The sequence below is a fragment of the Cnephaeus nilssonii genome, assembly GCF_951640355.1.
Source record: "Cnephaeus nilssonii genome assembly, chromosome: 6".
Taxonomy (NCBI): Eukaryota; Metazoa; Chordata; class Mammalia; order Chiroptera; family Vespertilionidae; genus Cnephaeus; species Cnephaeus nilssonii.
Genome location: NC_137077.1, coordinates 72,185,650 through 72,200,685, shown reverse-complemented (window position 1 = coordinate 72,200,685; position 15,036 = coordinate 72,185,650).

Below are 15,036 nucleotides of genomic sequence, written 5' to 3'. Positions count from 1 at the left end.
CTTCCACAAAATACCACGTGTGGGCATGCACATACAGTGCGAGTGAAACTTCATGGCCCATGCGCAGAAGTCAGTTTTCAGCTGTCAAAAGAAATTTCAATTGTTGTACTGTTGATATTTGGCTCTGTTGACTAATGAGTTTTCGGACCACTGTCCTAGCTCATTATGACCCTTTAATTTAACTTCTCCAAATATCTGACAGGAAGCAACTAGGGAATCATGTTTAAAATACCTATTACCTCAATGTCCCAACTTTATTCAACTGGAATGCTTGACCCAATCTTCTCTCCCTGGAGTTTCTCTCCCCTGCAACTACAAAATTAAAGAATAAGGAGTTCTAATTCAAATTAAGCCAATTTTTAAAATTCTCTAACAATGGATGAGCAGATGTAAGCCAGCAGCCATCTTCCACAAACCATATAGGCCAAGAAATAGAAGTTGTCAACATCTAAAGGTAAAGTAATATAGAAGATCCATGAAGGTAAGCTACAAGATTTCTAAAGATTAGCTGATTTCTTATGACATTTTTTCTTTTTGAAACTTGAGTACTTTCCTACCTTTGAGTTTATTATACTTTATTATAATAAATTTCCTCTATTCTTGGTCTTGTTGAAGTTTGTTTATCATCTTGTAATTGAGAATCCTCACCAATTAGGGAGAATTGAAAATCTAGAATGGTGGAACTTGATGTCCAATTAAAGATATGCCCTTCAGCCCTGGCAGGTTGCTCAGTGGTTAGAGCATTGGCCCTCAGGCCAAAGGGTCTCAGGTTTGATTCCCAGTCAGTTGCAGGTTCCATCCCTGACCCCAGTCAGGGCTCTCAGGAGGCAACCAGTCGATGTGTCTCTCTCACATATATGGTTCTCTCTTCTCTCTCTCTCTCTCTCTCTCTCTCTCTCTCTCTCTCTCTCTCTCTTTCTTCCACCTCCCTTCACTCTCTCTCTCTAAAGATCAATGAAAAAAATATCCTCAGGCTAGGATTAAAAAAGAAAAAAAAAGGATAGGCCCTTCAGATAAGTCTCTCCATAATTCATATGTAATCAAACAAGGAAAAGTGCTGGATTTGTTTGATGTGGTAGCACATACACAAAATACATTATGTTGTTTGACTAAATGGTAAGGTTAATACAATTATACAAACACGTGGCTACTCCATGAGAAGATTTTTCTTCAGATCACTAAAAGATTCAGACTTCGCATTTTGAATGCATGTGCATACACACACACACACACACACACATACACACACACAATCTGAGTATAAATCTCTTCACATAGGAATATGAAAGGAATGGTTCACTGAAATGTTTGGAGGGGTGGATCTGATTTCTTGATGACATGACCTCCATTTATTGCTTCCATTGAGTGTCACATTGTAGAGACAGCGCAGCAGGCTTAAACACCAAAATAGGCTTCAAATGAATTTCTTGACATCTCTCCTTGGAGGCCATTAGGAGGACTGACAAATACTTTCAGAAGTGTTCAAAGCTTATCAATAATCAGGGGAGTGGATAAAACAGAGTTGAGATAATATAAAAATGTTTAAGAAAAAAATTTTCTACAGTTCCTTGTTTATGTTAACATCCATCTACAAAGTTACTACTAATAGTATTAATTTACTACAAAAATTTGGAAAAATTTAGAATCAGGATTTGGCTATTTCTTGTATGACAACCTTTTTTGTCTCATAATAATGATAAATGAAAATAAAAAGTAACATTTACTGAGAACTTAATATATGTATGCCAGGCATTATGCTAAGTTCTTTCATTTTACTTAATTTTGATGGTAATTTATTTACATCTCACTCTTCATATAATAAACAATTACTCTGTGACATAGACAGATGTGGGAAATAAGTCTTAGATTAAGTAAGTTGCCTACACTGAACTAGTAAATGACATAATTGGGATTTGAAGGCAGTTCAACCTGACCACAAAGCTCTGACTCTTCTAACCACTTTGCTATATTGACATTATTCACCTTCATATGTCTGAACAATTATAATTCATTTTGATAAAAACACATACCACTTTGACCTCTACATGCAGCAGAGTCCTAAAAATGTCTCCAACTTCAGTATAACTTAATGAAGTAGAACAGATCAGTTTATCCAGTTGTGTTCTATTCAGAATTCGTGGCATTCACTTTTGGCATCATACTTCATTTATGCTCTGCTTTTTTTACTGAAACTGTTTCTCATCTTCAGACAGTTTTCAGTAGCAGTAGCAGTAAAATAAATCTGTCTGAGCCCATTCATAAAGAAACAATTGGAAGTTAACATAGTGAAAGTTGTATGTAAGTCACATAATATTTCCCATCCCTTCTTTTCTGCCTTCAAAGATAGAATCCAGCCATATAAGGATTTCCCCCTTTTGAAAAACAAATCCATTCTAACACAGTATATGTCTAAAGAAATATTCTTCTAAAATAGCCACTTTCCTCTTCTAAAATGCTACTGTGAAATGCCAGCCCATAAACTATTGTAAAAATCAAAGGGTAGTTAGTGTTCTTTAGCTGAACAACACATTCAATATGCAATTTTTGTGCTTCAGTTTTGGGTGTAGGGAGTTGGATATTCTGCATATTTCTTCCCTGTAATTCAATATGGCATGTCTAACAGCACGGATATTCTCTTTTTTGGATGGAGAAACAAGATGTGGGGGTGGGTGACAATTGTTCCAGGGGAAGAGACTATGTGCCATTAAGAACATTGTACATAATTCATGAAATTCCATTTTTACTTTGCAAATGTTCCACAAACTCCAATTGGGTGCTCATTAGCCAGTGAGAGAAAAAAATATTTCAAGATGTATTTTTAATTCTCAAAGCATTCCATTTCACATCTCTCAAGTCTGTATCAATAGCTACTTTATTTATTCATACAGTTCCTATAAAATGACTCCATTTAGTTGATTGTTTTGGTTGACTCTGACCCTGATTTGACTTTAAGTCTAAATTCCATTTCTCTTTTTTGATGTCTGAAATAAAACTCTCAGGCATTTGCCCTACTCAGAGAACTGACAGGTCATTTTTCAGTATCATTTCCTGTAGCTTAGTGTTAAAAAAAAGTCTTTCACTCAGAGAATGGTGCTGTTTATGCAAGCTGTTTGAAAAACTTAAAGACTTGTGTGTTTCATGTAACAATAATACAAATGGTAAACATCATGGATAACTAACAAAAATTTTGATTATAGAAATTATTGAACGATTCCTTATTCCCTCTCCCTAAGCAACCAATAAACAGATAAACAAAGGCAAACTATTTTAAAAAATAAGATGAGGAAGTTGGAAAGGCCTGACTGGAGAGGTAAAAATACAGATGCTCTGAGATGAAGAAGAAACCTGTGAAGAAATGATAAAATCTGATCCAGATAATGGGAACAAATTGGTTGCTCAGTTACAACAACGACTCAGTCTCAAGAGAAGCAACACTTATAGAAACCCAAGAGACAAGTGAAGGCCCCACGTAGGAAGATAAAGCAGGTGGTCTTTTGTGCCAATGAGGAGAGTAGAAAAGACATGTAAGAGACTTGGTTGGCCAGGAATGGGAGATGCTGAGGAAAGATCTTAGGATGGCATGGCTGATGGGCAGTAAATTGGACCAGAACAACCCCTTTCAAGGGGAGAGATAAATGGCAACAATAGGAAACAGACTAGATTGTTTCTAACTGACAAAATTTGCAATTTGTCAAGGTTCACTCTGGCATCTAGATCCCCTTCCAAGGAGAACTGCTCTATGGGATAGAGTTAGCCTGGACCTAAGTGTAGTTGATGTGGGAAAATGACACCTACATATTTCAGGAAGCAAAATTCTGGAATTAAAAAAATGAATTTCTTGGAAACCATTGGATTCCATGAATGGCATAACAGTTAATGAGAAAATACAAGCAATGTCAATTTAGCCATTTGAGAGCCAAAAATCATAAAAGACAGACAGAAAGAAGATGCAAGTTGTGAGATACCACAAATCATCTCTATGCACTCCAACCCATATCCCCCCATCACTTTATATAGATTGTTGTGGAAACAAAAGGAAGAATTTTAAGGAATCCCAGTTCAAACTAGTCTTGTTATTAATTTAGGTATGAACTCTTTCCCCAGATCAGCAGTCATGAGAAATTGCAGCATTTTTGGGTTTTCCACCTATGAATCTAACATGCCCTAATGATTCAGAAAGTAAATGCCTGATGTCTATATACTGCACATAAAGAAGCCCAGTCAATTCCTTTATATGGTTCCCAAACCTATCTGTTGCTTATCTAGCTCTTCTAAGTAGTTCAAGGGTCATTTTCTTATAGGTTGGCCCTCTTTTAATGTAGTTGATGAATCATGTCCTAAGTTAAAAAAGAGGTTATTTTCCAGGCTTCTTTAGTAGCCAAAGAGCCAAGGCATTTTGTGGCCTGATTGTCACATTTTCAGAGGACACTCACTCCCAGTCTAATGTCCAATGGAGAGACTACACCTGAACTGCTCTGAGTTTTCTGAACTAAAGTTCCTCCAATTCTCTCATCTACATGAATAAAAAAACATGCAAATTACTGTCACTCTGCTACACTACCAGCCAATCAGAGTGAGTATGCAAATTAACCTGAAAAGATGGTGGCAGCCCCACTCCCCTGCTGCTCCAGCCCTGTGGGGATTGGAGAAGTCAGGTGCCAGCACCTGAGGCTGGGTGCAGCCCGGGAGATGAAGAAGCCACCTGCCCCATGATCCCAGGCCGAAGCCAGCTGGAGAAGTCTCCCACACTGCATCCCAGGGAAGACAGAGAAGCCACCTGCCTGTGGTCCAGGTGCCAGCAACTGCGGCTGGCTACAGCCTGGTAGACAGAGAAGCCTCCCATCTCGCAGTCCCGGGCACCAGTACCTGTGGCTGGCTGTGGCCCAGGAGATGGAGAAGCCGCCCACCCTGCGGTCCCGAACCGCCAGCACTTGAGGCTGCAGCCCAGGTGAAGCCACCTGACCACCATCCCTTATGGCTCCAGCCAGCCTGGACGCCTTATGGCTGACCAGATGGAGGGAAGCCTGGATCCCAGGTGCCTGTGGTTGGCTGGAGGGGGGAATCCTTGGTCCTGGATGTGGGGCTGAGGCAGAGGTGGTTAGGAGCAATCAGGCTGGCAGGCAGAAGAAGTAAGGGGCAATCAGGCAGGCAGGCGAGCGGTTAGGAGCCAGCAGTTCTGGATTGTGAGAGGGACGTCCCAGATTGGAGAGGGTGCAGGCCAGGCTGAGGGACACCCTTCCCCCCCCCCATGCACGAATTTCATGCACCGGGCCACTAGTTGTTAATAAAGGAGGGTGGTATGGGAGGCAAGAGATGGAGCTGAGGTACCAAGGGCTACTAATTAAATTTTTCAGTACTGTGGGGGTTAAGTCACTTTTAAATACCCTGGGTTTCAGGGGAATGAGTTAGTATTGACTAGTCTGTAATGGACAGAGAATTGGGCATTAAGTTGCAGCTTCTTGAGTGAGAGATGACTGAGAAACCCGATAGTTAATTTTCTGTCACTATCTAGACACATCATAAAAACAAGCAGACTAAAGCAAACTTTTCAACAGTAAGAATAGAAGCTATAAGAGAGTGGGGTAGTACTACAAGGTTCTGAATGAGAATAACTGTTAATCTAGAATTATGTATTAGGGTAAAATTTTACCTGGAAAGAAGATGAAATAAAGATATTTCAGAAAAAAACAAAAATTGAGTATTTATGTCCTATCAATAGACCTTTAATAAAGAAACTTCTGAAAGGAAACTTAACCAAAAAGGAAGAAACAGTGACCAAGAAAATAAAAAAATGTGTGAATGAATGTATGCAAATGGTAACTGTATAATGTAATAGCTTTAGTAATAATTTGGGAGGTAAAAACCAAGATTGTTCTGGAAAACAATACTATGTAAATTGGAAATTTGAAAAAAGCAATGGGAATCAAAGCATACTGAATTGTTCAGAAGGAATCCTATCTAATAAAGAGAGAATATGCAAATTGACCATCACACCATCACAAGATGGCAGTGCCCATAGCCACAAGATGGTGGCACCCAGTACCCTCATCTCCGTCAGAGTTCCCCAGTCCTTTCAGACTTGCCAGGGGGGGCGGGAAGCAGGCACCCGGTGTGGTCAGACCCGCCCTCAGCCCCCCAGCTGCCCAGAGCCAGCCCAAGGTGCAGGCAAGCCTCGGATGGCTGCTGCCCAACCACCCAGGGCCATCCAAGGCTCAGGTAATCAGGGCGGCCAAGGCTTGAACTGCCAGCAGTGGCAGCAGCAGAGGTGTGATGGGGGCATCGCCTTCCCCTGATCGCCTCCTGCCCCTGAGGGCTCCCAGACTGTGAGAGAGGGCAGGCCGGGCAGAGGTTCCCCCCACTTCCAGTGCATGAATTTTCATGCACCAGGCCTCTAGTATAGATATATTGATTAACTTCAGAATTTGTTAAATATACATGTTAAATAAGGATAACTATTTAGACTAAGGTCTAACTTCCAAATCAGTATAGAAAATATATAATATAAAAATATCTCAAACATTCCAAAAGAAGTCCCTCTAATATTTAAAAATAAATAAGAAAAAGCAGAATAAATTGAAAGCTAGAATTAACTATTAGAAAAAAGTAAAATTATATTCAAAATGTAAAGTAATATATCAATTAAGAATAGATATTTTCAAATTGTGTTAAAATATTCTAGCTATATTGTTTAAAGAGACATATGTCTAAAACATAAAGACCCAGGAATATATTAAAATATTAAATTTTGTTAAACTTAGGTTTAGCTATATTACTATCAAACAAAATATGCTTAAAGAGAGAAAGACATTGCTAAAGGTAAAGTGGAACATGTATAATAATTTAATCGTTTAATTCAATAAGAAGACATAACATAATAATTTAACATAATTCTAAATTACTTGCACCTAATAACAAACCAAAATGTATACAAAGCAAAAAGTGTAAGAATTACAAAAAGAAATTGACAGTTAAATTAAATTAAGAAAATTGTAGTACTTAGATGCAGAAAATTTTAAAACATCATTTTAGGAGTTAATAGATCAGTAGACAAAACAAATGTGTGAATTTATAAAAGATAAAATCAATAGGATAAGAATATATCCCCATATATCATTCACATATAGAGAACAGCATTCAAAAATTGGAGAATAAACATATTTCAGAAACAAATGGGGGAGATTTATGATAATGAACCATGTATTAGATCACAAATTAAACCTTAACAGTATAAAGACTTCCACATCAGGAAGTTGTGAGTTTACTATGCACCCCAAGTTTTGTTTTTTTAAATCATGGTTTTCTTGAAAACATTACCATATAACTCACAAGCACAATATTGAGGGGAGAAATAAGAATACAGCACCATACCATTCACATTAAAAGGCTCGTGCTGTGAAAATATAGACTTGCATTTAAAATTTTGAAATGCAAGAAATAGTTCCTCTTAGATCCAGTGGATGAAGAATAGGAGGGAACCAGGGAAACTCAGCTTTATTAAGCTATTTTATTTCGTAAAGCTAGTACTCCCATAGGTATTCATTATGTTATTCTTTATGCCTTCCTGGATGACTGGAATTTTTTAAAAATCCTCATCTGAGGATATGTTTTTATTGATTTGGGAAAGAGAAAGGAAAAGAGAGAGAGAGAGAGAGAGAGAGAGAGAGAGAGAGAGAGAGAGAGAGAGAGAGAGAGAAACACATTGATGTGAGAGAAACATCCATCTGTTGCCTCCTGCACCCGCCCCACTCCGGGGATCCAACCCACAACCTTGGTATGTACTCTGACCAGGAATTGAACCTGAAACTGTTTGGTGTACAGGATGACACTATAACCAACTGAGCTACCCAGCCAGGTCTGGAAAATGTATAATAAAAAGTAAACTAACAAATAAATAAATGCTCTGTATATTTCTTATTGAGAAAGAATATAATTCATAACAACTTATCTTTCTTGTAAAAATACATTGGTTCAGTCCCTCAAAATATAAAGAAAACAATGGAAGATGATTTTATGTTTGAAGATATAAATTTTAAAAGGTAAATTAAGACAATGTAAAAGTAAAATCAGCAATAACCAACTATTGCAGAGTATTATGTCCTTGGATTTAGTAGCAGAAATCTTCCATCGTATTTTTCCCCAAACTCTATAATGCCATGTGTTAATGGGAATTCTTGGTGAAAGTTTAGGAAACTAAACTTTAGGAAAGGATGTTCTAAATATAGACCAGGACTTTAGTAACTGTTTATCAAATAGCAGATTTTTTTATTCAAAGTATTTTTTATTCAATTTTACTTTTCACTGATTGCAAAATCAAAACATAGGAAACTAATTAAATCCAAAATCCAAAGAACTATCTGAAATCCAGCTATACTCTCTATTATGCTCATATCAATGTGATGGACCTAGTGAGATATACTTTTTCTTTCTTTTTTTAATTGATTGATTTTAGAGAGAGGGGAAGGAAGAGAGAAACTTCAATTTGTTGTTCCATTTATTTGTGCATTCATTGGTTACTTCTTGTATGTGCCCTTACCAGAGATCAAGCCCACAATGTGGGTATATTCGGATGATGTTCTAACCAACTGAGTTACTTGACCAGGGCAGATATACTTTTTCTTAATATACTTTTTCCAAAGGCCTTTGCACAACTGAAACACACTCTCTCTTTCTCCTCCCATCTTTCTAATAACCTGATTTCTATTCTAAAAATAATTTATCTTCCCTGAAAGCAAGTTTTCATGATTTAACACATACCATCTTAGATTTAATCTATTGAAGTTCATCATGTGGGCCAAGTGGGCTTGATATCAAAGGCAGATTCCAAATGAAACATCTTCAGTCAGGCTTTCAGCACTAAGGCCACACTTTTCCCTTACCAAAGGAGCAATTCAAAATTAGCGTGGTGCAGGGACAAGGATCCACTTCAGGATCCTCAGTTGGGTTCTCAGAAAGCTGGCTTTTACCAGGTGCACAGACATGTGTAACTCCTGCCAGGTCACTCTGGATGTGTCCTGGGTGGGCAGGACTGGATCCTTACCATGGTTGAGTGGGGCAGGAACTGAGTCCCAGGGCTACTTCAAGTCCATAGTCAGGGTTGAAGTCTGCAACATTGCACTCAAGGCATAGATGCTCTTGTCTCCTGCCTGGCCCTTGGGTGGACAGGACTAGTACTGCAGTCCTTTCATCGACTGCCATAAAATGGTCTCCAGCAATATGTCCGTCATCGTTGTGCAACCTCCATCTCATTCATACATTTATGCACTCGTTTATTCATCCACTCAACTAGATATGCCATCCATTTAACTGAAAGTAAAGGTATATGCTCACTCTTCAAACTAAACAGGCTTATACAGGCTTGGGTATAGTGTGGTAAAAGGAGAGCGGAAGGGAGAATTCATGACCTTATTTTGGCATAGGGTCTCAAGTCAAACTCATAGCAAACAGAGCCAAATGCTATTTCATTAATGCCATGTTTGTTCCAGTGAAACGTTATTTTGTGGAAACAGAGAATATGGTTGAAAGTTATACTGAACATCCACAGTCCACACGCAGTCCTGTTGGCACAGGGACCTAGCAGAAGTCATTCCCTTCTGGGCCCCTAGGGATCCTGAAAGGGCCCTGTACTCTGCTCCAGTCCCTCCAGGTCCCAGTTCATGCTGACGCAGGGTCTTGCTGGGAAGCATGCCTGTCAGTGCTCCAGTAGGCAGGCCAGCCGACCTCAGTCCAACAGCAGATCCTAAATGAAACTGTGTCAACTTCAACTTCTCCTACCTATGGTTCACAAGCAGTTCAGCCTACCCAGATACCCACTAGGCGACAGGCCCACCTATGCCCTAGAGGTAAGTCTGCCAACCTCAGTCTGAACACAGATTCAGGAATGGCCCTCTAACTTGGCTCCAGCCCCTCCCAGTTTTGATCAGGGAACAGTCCTGTCCACCCAAGGACCAGGCAGGAGACAAGAGCATCTATGCCTTGAGTGCAATGTTGCAGACTTCAACCCTGACTATGGACTTGAAGTAGCCCTGGGACTCAGTTCCTGCCCCGCTCAACCATGGTAAGGATCCAGTCCTGCCCACCCAGGACACATCCAGAGTGACCTGGCAGGAGTTACACACGTCTGTGCACCTGGTAAAAGCCAGCTTTCTGAGAACCCAAATGAGGATCCTGAAGTGGATCCTTGTCCCTGCACCACGCTACTGAATGATGTCCTGGAGGCAGTGCCTTACACCCAGGACCAGACATGATACATGCATGCCTGAGCCCCTGGTAACAAGCCTGCCAACTGCTGACCCCACTGCAGACCCAACAACAGCTTTATTTAAAGAAAATATTAACTAAAGGGAGAACCGAGGGGAGAAATAAATAGCAATACAATAATTACAGGAGAATTCATTACCCCACTTTTAACATTGGATAGATTATCCAGACAGAAAATCAATAAGGAAACAGTAAACTGGAATAACACTACAGATCAAATCAACCTAACAGACACATACAGAGCATTCCACTCAACAGCACCAGAATACACATTCTTCTCAAGAGCACATGGAACAGTCACTGGGATAGATCATATGTTGGGCCACAAAGAAAGTCTAACAAATTTAAAACTGACTTCATCAAGCATCTTTTCTGAGCACAATGATATGAAACTGGAATCAAGAAGAGGAGGAAAATTGGAAAATTCACAAATACATGGAAATTAAACAACACACTCCTGAACAATCAATGAGTTAAAAAAGAAATCAGAAAGTATAATAAGACATGCAAAAATGGAAATATAATATGACAAAATTTATGGGATGCAGCAAAAGTAGTTTTTTAAAGGTAGTTTATACTGATAAATGCCTACATTAAGAAAAAAAGAAAGATCTCAAATAAACAACTTAATTTTATTCCTTAAAGAAATAGAAAAAGAACAAACTAAGCCCAAAGATAGCAGAAGGGAAACAAAATAATAAACATCAGAGCAAACTAAACAGAATAGAGACCAGAAAGGCTATAGAAAAAAACCCACAATGAAACCAAGAGTTGGTTTTCTTGGAAAGCTAAACAAAACTGACAAAACATTAGCTAGAATAACACTAACCAAAAAAAAAAGACATGGTTCAAATAAATAGAATTATAAATGCAAAAAGGGATATTTCAATGCTACCATTAAAATTTTTGCAAATCATATTTATGTGATAAGGGTTAATATTCAAAATATATAAAGAGCCTGGCTGGTGTGGCTTGGTGGTTGAGCATCGATCTATGAACCAGGAAGTCATGGTTCGATTCCTGGTCAGGGCATATGCCCTGGTTGCAGGCTTGATTCCCAGTAGGGGGTGTGCAGGAGGCAGCTCTTGATAATTCTCTCACATCGATGTTTCTTTCTCTCTCAAAAAATCAATAAAAAATCTTTGGGAAAAATAACTGCCTTAATCTGCAGTTTAGAGGTTTTCTTACTACTGAAATATATATCATAAATCAATCATTCTAGCTTCAGAAAGTATTACGCAGTAACCTTGTTAGATACTTTTCAATTACTCTAACACTTTTATAACAAAATATTAATTTAAATTTATTTAAATGAGCATAACTGTAAGTATAAATGGGAAAAGCTTGTGTATGGCATCTATATCTGTGAATAGCCTATATTCCCTCAGTATAAGCTTATTTAACATGATCCTTTATTCTCAACTGTGAAGTTATAATACACATAGTCTATTAACATTAATAATTAACAGTACAAATTGATTGCTTAGAATTGTGTCTTGTAATTTGTCCAAACTCTTAGTCATGGAAAAGCTTTATAAATTTGGAAAGTATAGTTATTGTCCCCCCAAAAGGTAACTAAGTCAACCATGCATACTATTTTAATATTACTATCAAAGGAAAGAAACTGCAGATATGAGAATTCATATTTGCTTTTGCCAATATTTCTATATCAGAGCTGTGTTCAGGCAATTTCAGAAATCTTTTTAAGAGGAAAAATCAGATAAACATAAATGAAAATCGAAGGAAGAAAAATTCTAAGTGCAGATGTACTGCCATTTGAAGCTTTTAGAAAAAAAAATTGATCTATTTTTAGTAGCTGGGCATTATTTCTTAGCCATCTGCAGAACTAATGAGCTTAAAAGTTAATCCCCCGGTTTCTTCCAAATGTTAGCACATTTAACCTAATTCACAAAATGTTCTCAGGTTTGAAGCTATCAACAGATAATTAGGGATTCAGTGACTTTTCCTCTTGCTACTCAGATAGCATTGTTGAAACCACCAGCGTCTTTTATAGCACAGAGATTCCAGGTTATAAATACAGTAAAGGACAAAAACCAAAATCCTCAAGTTTCCGACTATGGATCAAATACATGACCAGCTTAGTTTACAATATATAAGAAACATCGGTAAGCAAGTTAAGTAAAATTCTAAGGAAATTACTTTTCTAAACCCAAACACAGAGTGATGATGTCAGAATTTGCAAATTTATGAAATAATATTTTTCTTGGCAACATCAAAAGCAATTTCGGGGGAGAATGAGACATAAAGGTCTATCTTTGACACCTGTTCCATTTTGCTCTCCTCTTGCTCCTCATGGCTCCTTTCCCTCCAAGTGCCAAATGCTGATCTCTGCAAACCTCCCCTCCTCCAAATCAATTTGTCTCATGATTTTCCCCATCCTCTCTACTCAATCATCCAAGCTTCCCAGCTTAAGGTTCCACTTTCTCAATGTGTTAGTGTGGCATTTCCCCCAACATGTCATCAGAATAATCTTGGCATCTTTTTAAATATACACATATCTGGGCCCCGCCCTATGTGTATGAAATCCAAACGGCTGAGAATAAAGCCCAGTGTTTGAATTTTTCCCCCCAGTTATTCTGATCATCAAATTTGGGGAAGATCCAGGATCTAGTCAACCAGTTGAGATAGCTGACAAATTTTAAAAATAAATACAAGAACTTGTATGCATACATGCACAACCCATGGACACAGACAATAGGCCTTGGGCAGGGGTTAAGGGCAGGCTAAAAGGGGTCAATGGGGAAGAGAGGGGGCATATGTAATACTTTCAACAAGGAAGATTTAAAATAAATAAATAAATGAAAACCCAAAGGACTACTAATTGCTAAATGTATACTCTTCAGGATCTCATTTACATTTTAACAGGGCATTCGATGGCAAAACTCCAAAAGTAAGATGGCAATTTGGGACATTTTAGACACTTTATTTACTTATTCACCAGACACCTCTGGAGTACCACATTGAGCTTTCCCAGTTTCTATACGAGGCAGTGGAGATATGAAAATGAATAAGGTGCTGCGTTTGCAATAATGGAGCTGTAAATAGGAAAAAATAACAAGAAACAGATGAATTTTATGCACGATAAAAATATCATGAGCAAAGACCTCTGGAACCCAAAAGAAAAGAGTAGATAATTCCTCCTTGGGGCGTTAGGGAAAATGTTATTGGAAAAGGCGACATTTGATCTGGTCAAAGGATGAACAGTTTACCCAGTACACAAAGACAAATAGACGTAACTAAAGGATGGAAATACTTAAAAATGCATCCTGCCTAGGCAGTGGATTGTACAGCTATAGAACAGAGAGAACAGAAAGAGACGATTCTAACAAATAAGGAGTGAAGCCTTGTTGTTAAGGGACTTGAATGCCTTGCTAAATAGTTTATACCTTAAGTTTAAGGATGGATCAGTTAGGATTTGTTTGGTTGTAAGAGACAGAAATCTCAAATCAAATTCTCATTGGAGGTGGGGGGGGGGGCGGTAGGAGGGGCAGCTTTAGCAACTGGTGCAACCAGGAGTTCAAACTGTTCCTGCAAGACTCACTTCCTGGCACCTCTGCTTTCTTCTTTGCTGCTTTTATTTCAGGCTCCACCTGGTGGCAAGAAAATTGCCAGAGCCTTAGAGCTACATTTCTTTCCAAGAACTAATCCAAAAGAAAACAATGTCAATTTCCCATAGCTCTCTTCTCAAACTCAAGGTCCTTTCAAGTGGCCAGACAGCTACCAGCCACTTCAGGACTACATGCTCCCAGGCTCTTCTCTAAATGAGAGTGTTTCTTCTCTGTAGCTATACTACACATTCCGAGACTCAATCTGATTGTACCAAATTTGTTTATTGTCCCATCTCTGGACTAATTACTGGGCTGGGGGTTGGAGGGAGATGGCATGGGGCAGTTGACTGGTCAGGACTGAAAGAACACCAATCTAAAACAATCCTGTTGTTAAAGGAATTTTGTACCTTTACTGAAAAGGCCAGAGAATTGAATGCTGAGTGTCAGAAACAAACAAATGTATTAATACAACAGATGTAATCCTGGCAGCAGGCTGAATTGGGCTGATGGGAGACTGGTAGCAGAGTCAAAATGCAAGATGTTAGCCTGAATTAAACTGATAGCGTTCAAGAGGAGAAATAAGATGTAAAATTGTTTATGTAGTGGAATCTATTAGGTCTCTATATGATTGGGTGTGGAAAGGAAGAGAGACAGAAGAGTTAATAATAAATCTGGTGTTTTTCCTTCACTGTCAATAAAATTATCATTTGTATGCAAAACTGGGCCTGTTGTTAGAGATATTTCCAGGACATAACTCACATTTCCTCCAGATAGTCTTCTTGCTCATATGATCCAAATGAGTAAATGCTAAATCTCTCTGAAGTAACTAAAACTACAAGAACACTGATGATCTTGCATTAATACAACCTCACATAGACACATAGGCATACTTTTTTTTTTAATCTATGTGCTGCTAAATAATGCAATGTTAATTAAAATTGTGAGTTTGTGATAATGTTATTACCTTACAGCTAATTTTTCAGCAGAATCTTTTTAAAAAGGTACTCCTATGAGCCCCTTAAAAGAAAAAAAAAATTACACTAAATCTAAGGTGTTTCTGTTGATTTTTAACTGTTAAAACTACCCTTATTACAGTTGTAAAGAAGTTTTAGTAAAGATATTTTAAGCAAATTGAAACTGTTAGAACAAAACTAATTCAAAAACTCTATCTGCTTATGTACTCTTAAGAATCCTATCTAAAAAAGAGTAA